Below are 6,000 nucleotides of genomic sequence, written 5' to 3'. Positions count from 1 at the left end.
ATGGCTACCATGAATCCATGAGTCCTTCTGCCAATTTTAATAGCTGTTGGTGTAGTCAATAGGACCTGAAATGGTCCATCATAAGCAGGTTTAGTTGACCCAGTATGTTTGAAGTTCTTTATGTACACACTATCATCTGGGTTTAGATCATGAAGCGAGAAGTCTATGGGGCCTGCTTAAACAGCAGCTCCAGAATTGTGGAGTTCTTACAGTTTTATTTGTAGTTGTTTGATATATGTGTCAATGGTTGTATCCCCTCCTGACAATGAAGTACAAGCAGGGGTAAATGGTTGAGCCTGAATAGGCGGATATCCAAATAGCATCTCAAATGGTGAGATTTGTAAATCATCTCTGGGTATGCTTCTGAGGTAAAATAGGGCCAGAGGGAGAATTTCAGACCATTTTAGATGAGTCTCCATGCACAATTTTCCATTCATAGTTGTTTTTTTTAAAACCCTTACATTCTATCTTGGAGTCAATACTGAGCTCCAAGGCAGAAGAGTGGTAAGGGTAGGCAATGGGGGTCAAGTGACTTGCCCAGGGTTACACAGCTGGGAAGTGTCTGAGGTCAGATTTGAACCTAGGACCTCCTATCTCTAGGCCTGGCTCTCAATCCACTGAGCTATGCAGCTGCCCCCACCATTCATAGTTTTAAGTTCTTTATTCATTCTTTCCACTTGGCCAGAGTTCTGGGGATAATAAGGTATATGAAATTTAGGAGTTATCCCCGAATGTGAGTAAATTTGTGATGATACTGAATCAGTAAAATGAGTTCCTCTATCCGAATCAATACATGCTGGTAGTCCAAAACAAGGAATAATCTCTTTTAGAAGGACTTTGACAACAAAAGCTGCTGTGGCCCAAGCAGTAGGAAAAGCTTCAGGCCACCTGGTCAGCTGATCGACTATGACCAGACAAAATTTATACTGTCCAGCTTTCAGCATAGAGATAAAATCAAATTGTAAATGCTCAAATGGCATGTATGCAAGAGGATGTCTACCAAAGGCTTTGCCACAAATAGCATGTTGATTGAAGGCCTGGCAGATAGGGCAAACTGTACATATTTTAGAGGCAATTGTAGTTATTCCAGGTGCTACCCATTTTAATAGAATCTACAATGCCTTGGGTACCAAAATGACCAGGTTTATGGATGGAGTGACAAATTTGGGCATAGGAATTTCTAGGGAGTAGGGGTTTGCCATCTGATGATACTCCACTAATTTTTTTTTGGCTTTAAATTTCTTCTTTCATTGTCCCACTTCCTTGTCAGTATAGGAAAGGGATAGATCCAAATCATCAGTGATTGTCAGTGCCAAAATCTGCTCAGGTCCTTCCAAGGCTACTAGCTTCGCTGCAGCATCTGCTTGGTCATTTCCCCTGGAGACAGGGTCAGTACCATGTGTGTGGGCAGAGCAGTGAATAACAGCTATGGCTTCGGGAAGCTGGAGGGCAGAAAGATCAGTAATAAGGTCTGCATTGGCAATACATTTTCCAGCTGATGTTAGGAATCCCCTCTGAAGCCACAGCATGCTGATAGCATGACATATGCCAAATGCGTAATGGGAGCCCGTGTAAATTGTGGCCCTCTTATCCTTCACAATAATACAGGCATATTTTAAAGCTGTGAGTTCTGCATCTTGTGCATTTACATTTGATGGTAGGGAAGCTGGCCACAGAGTGACAAATTCAGTAACTACCATAGCTCCTATATAGTGCATGCCATCCCTCATAATAGAAGAACCATCTGTAAATAATATTAAGTTGGAATTATCTAAAGGAGTGTCCAGTAAAACATTACGAGGTTTATCAGCAATGAACACTAAAGAGGTACAATCATGTAAAGGTTCTCCAGAAGTTGGCAAATCAGGGAGCAAGTTTGCAGGATTAAGAACTCCATAGCTTTTTATCATAATATTTTCATTTTTCAAGAGGGTTATCTTATATCTTGTAATCCTTTGATCTGTAAATGTCTGTGTCCTATGTCTTAATAACAATGCCTTGACCTCATGCAGGCACATTATGGGGTATCCTAATACTAGCTTGGCAGATTTAGTCACTAATAAAGCAGTGGCAGCTACTCCTTTAAGGCATGGTGGTGCTCTTGAAGCTACTGGGTCCAGCTGGGCTGAATAATAGGCCACTGGGCTTTGAGCAGGTCCCAAAAGTTGAGTCAGAACACCTGAAGCAACCCCTCTCTATTCATGGACATATAATGTTAATGGCTTATTATAATTTGGGATGTCTAGAGCAGGGGCAGACAGGATATCATGTTTTAAATTTGAAAGAGCTGTCTGGTGTTCTATTTCCAATTTTAGTGGTTCAAGGACCTAATTTTTTGTAAGTAATACAAGGGGCTTAGTGATTTTCCCATAGCAAGGGATCCACTGCCAACAGAATCCTGTTGCTCTAAGAATCAACCTTAATTATTTTTTAGTGGTAGGAGCGCTTAATTTTTGGATACTTTCAATACGTTTTGGAGAAATAAGAAAGGACTCAGCAGTTAAAATGAAACTTAAATATTGGACTTTGGGGAGATACCACTAAACTTTGTCTTTGGTGACCTTATGGCCTCTCTTATGTAGCTCCAAAAGGAGTTGCTTGCTATCCTCCTGACACGCTTCAGCACTTGATGAAGCCAAGAGCAAATCATCCATATATTGGATTAAGTGGCTGTGTTTGAATTTAGTGGTATCCGTATCTACATTCAAGAATTGCAGAAATAATGTAGGGCTGTCCATGAACCCTTGGGGCAATAGAGTCCAGGTCTACTGAAAACCTTTCCAAGTGAAAGCAAAGATATGCCTGGAATCCTCATATACAGGTATAGAAAAGAAAGCAGAGCACAAGTCTACAACAGTAAAGTGTGTAGCTGTGCTAGGAATAGAAGAAATAATGATATTTAGATTGGAAACTATAGGGTGTCTCTTTGTTAGGTGATTTTTCACAGCCCTCAAATCCTGGATGAATCGATAAAGATGCTTGCCATTGGGCCCCACTTTTGGTTTTTTAACAGGCAGGATGGGTGTATTGTATTCCAATTTGCAAGGAATACTGATACCCTGGTCAATCAGTGAATTTATTACGGATGCCTTTGATTGCCTCCTTTGGGAGAGGGTACTGAGGAATGGAAGGAGGTGGGCTAGATTTTTTTTTTAACCCTTGTACTTCGGTGTATTGTCTCATAGGTGGAAGATTGGTAAGGGTGGGCAATGGGGGTCAAGTGACTTGCCCAGGGTCACACAGCTGGGAAGTGGCTGAGGCCGGGTTTGAACCTAGGACCTCCTGTCTCTAGGCCTGACTCTCAATCCACTGAGCTACCCAGCTGCCCCTAGATTTTGTTTTAATTTGGACAGGGACAGCCAATTTAAGTAGGCCAACATCAGAAGATGATGTGGCACAGAGAGACTAAGGATTATCAGTGGGGATTTGAAAAGTAAGAAGTTCATGTACATCTGAAAGGAGGACTGGGAGCAAAGTTAAGGTTTCCTCTGGTAAGTCTAATAAGATAGAGCCATTAGACGAGTAATTTATTGTGGCTCTAAGTTTATATAATAAATCGCTCCCCAGAAGATTTATAGGGAAGCCAGGCATTAAGAGTAAAGAATGCTCCACTGGCAAGGGTCCTAAAGATACCATCCTAGGGGAAAGCTTTGGAACCTTTTGGGGTGTCCCTGATGCCCTCATTTCATTTATTAAGCCTATGAAATTGCAAGCTGAATGAGGTGTGCTCCTCAATACAGACCTGGAAGCTCCAGTGTCCAAAAGACAGTTGTAATATGTGTCACCAACTTTTAACATTACATGGGGCTTACTGGTATTGGGGTGGCGGGAGGAAACACACTGAGTGCTCAGTGCTGGCCTCTAGTGGCTAAAATGCAGTACTTCAGGGGGAGGAGAATTACTAGTGGGGGGTGGGACTAGGGGAGTGGAATTAAAGCCCAAATGGAGGAAGGGGGTGAAGTGGAAGCCCTCCCAGCTGAAAACCAAGGTAAGTTGAGTTTTATTTATTTTGGGGTTTTAGTGTTGCCTTTTAAAGGGCAAAATCTCTCCAGAGGGAAAGATTGGAGCTAGATAAATAAGGTAGGGGGCAGTAGGGAGTTATAGAAGCATGTTGGGTGGGTGGAGGTGGGAGAGAGGGAGTGGGTTTTTTCCTGGACCCCTGCTGGGTGTTTTAACAAGATCCCCTGCTGGGTTTTAGCCCGGCATGGGTAAGGAGGGTTTAGGGTTAAGGCTCCTAGGCTGGATGGAACCCCTGCTGAGGCAAAGGAGAGAGGCAGGGACTTAGCAGGGGAAGGGACCCCCACTGGGCTAGGTTTTTTGGTGGGAAAAATTTTTTTTACTTACTGGTAGTAAGGCAGGCAGGTTCAGGTCCCAACTGAGGTTGTCAGATATGTTAGGTGAAAGAAGGGAGGAAGGTATGAGGAGAAGGAAGGGAAAGGGAATAGGAAGGAAGGTAGCCTAGCTGGGGTAGCCCCAAGCCCAGAGGGGGAAATTGACCCGATAGGGGTAATTGACCCAAGCACTTCAGAGTTCAATAAAGATCAGGAAACAACTTAAGGGTATAGAATAGCTGAGTTTATTTTGTTAAGGGAAAGAAAATTTCTAGGGAGGCTAGGAAGTAGATCTCTGGCAGCTATGTTGGGACCAAGGCTCTTCCTCCAAAAAGGCACACCAAACTCATGATAGTTTTGGAGGACTAATTAAATTTTCTTCACTTAACCTTGCATTGAAATTAGGACTTCATATCAAATGTTCCAAACTCTTGTTACCAAACACCATTGCATGTCTCTTAACATCCTATGTACCTTTTGCCATGTTAATGATTTATGCTAATTAGATGCCAAAACCAATAAAACTACCTCCCCCTCACTATCTGTTCCTAGGCACTTTCAAGTTTAAGAAGACTTACCCTTCCAAATTCAAAGACTGATTGTGAGAACAAAACAAGATGACCTAGATGAAAACACTTTGTAAATCTTAAAGTTCAATGGGAGTTCGATGGGTATATGATTGGGGGTTTTGACTTTAAATGATCACTCTATTACAAAAATTAATAATATGGAAATAGGTCTGGATTAATGATACATGTATAACCCAATGGAATTGCTAGTCAGTTCTGGGAAGGGCGGGAGGAAAGTGAAAGAACATGAATCATGGAACCATGGAAAAATGTTCTTAATTAATTAATTAGAAAAACAAAAACAAAAAAAAGTTCAATGGGAGCATATGATGGCAATGGGTGTCTAATAGACAAGCACAGCATATTACCAAATGGCAGCTCATTGTAGCCTATCAGTGCTAGGCCCTCTGGCCAAATTACTCTTTCCAAAATACAGTTGTCCCTCAATATATTGAGGTTCACTTATTACGGCTTCACTGTATCACAGGTTTAAAAAAAAATCTAATTTTGTATAGTGGAGTTTTCACTATATTTCAGGATTTTGTAGATGAATACTGCATTGTAACAATGGAAATGCAGTATGCCACTACCACTTGCACAAAGGCAACCAACCACAGCACTGTGTTCTGTATCCTGGGTGCTAATTGTCTCAGTGACTGTAGCATGTTTGCTCTCCTGCTACTTCTCAAGATTTTCACCTTTCACAGTGGGTCTAGCAGGTTCTACCAAGCAAGAAGGGCCTTGAGCTCAGGCTAGTGAAGGACTATGTGGATAATACCTAGTTCTTTGTCTTTCTTTGACCTTTGCAAGAATTCTTTCCAGGCTTCTTGAGATTCTCTTTTATTGGCTTTTGGGACATTTCAACAGTTGGATTCCCCCTTGCCTCTCTGATTGTTCCTTGTCTGATTCCTTTCCTAATTCTGTTCCTTCCTCCCATACCCTAATATAATTCAAGGTTCTCTCTTTGGGAATTCCAAGGTTCTTCTGCTTCTAGGCTTTCTCCATTAGAGAGCCTGTCTATTCTCATGACTCCAACCTCTAGATCAGGGGTCAGCAACGTATGGCTCTCAAGCCATATCTGGCTCTTTTGAGGGCCAGAT

Source organism: Gracilinanus agilis, chromosome 5 (assembly GCF_016433145.1).
Source record: "Gracilinanus agilis isolate LMUSP501 chromosome 5, AgileGrace, whole genome shotgun sequence".
Classification (NCBI taxonomy): Eukaryota; Metazoa; Chordata; class Mammalia; order Didelphimorphia; family Didelphidae; genus Gracilinanus; species Gracilinanus agilis.
Note: the sequence above shows the minus strand (reverse complement) of the source record.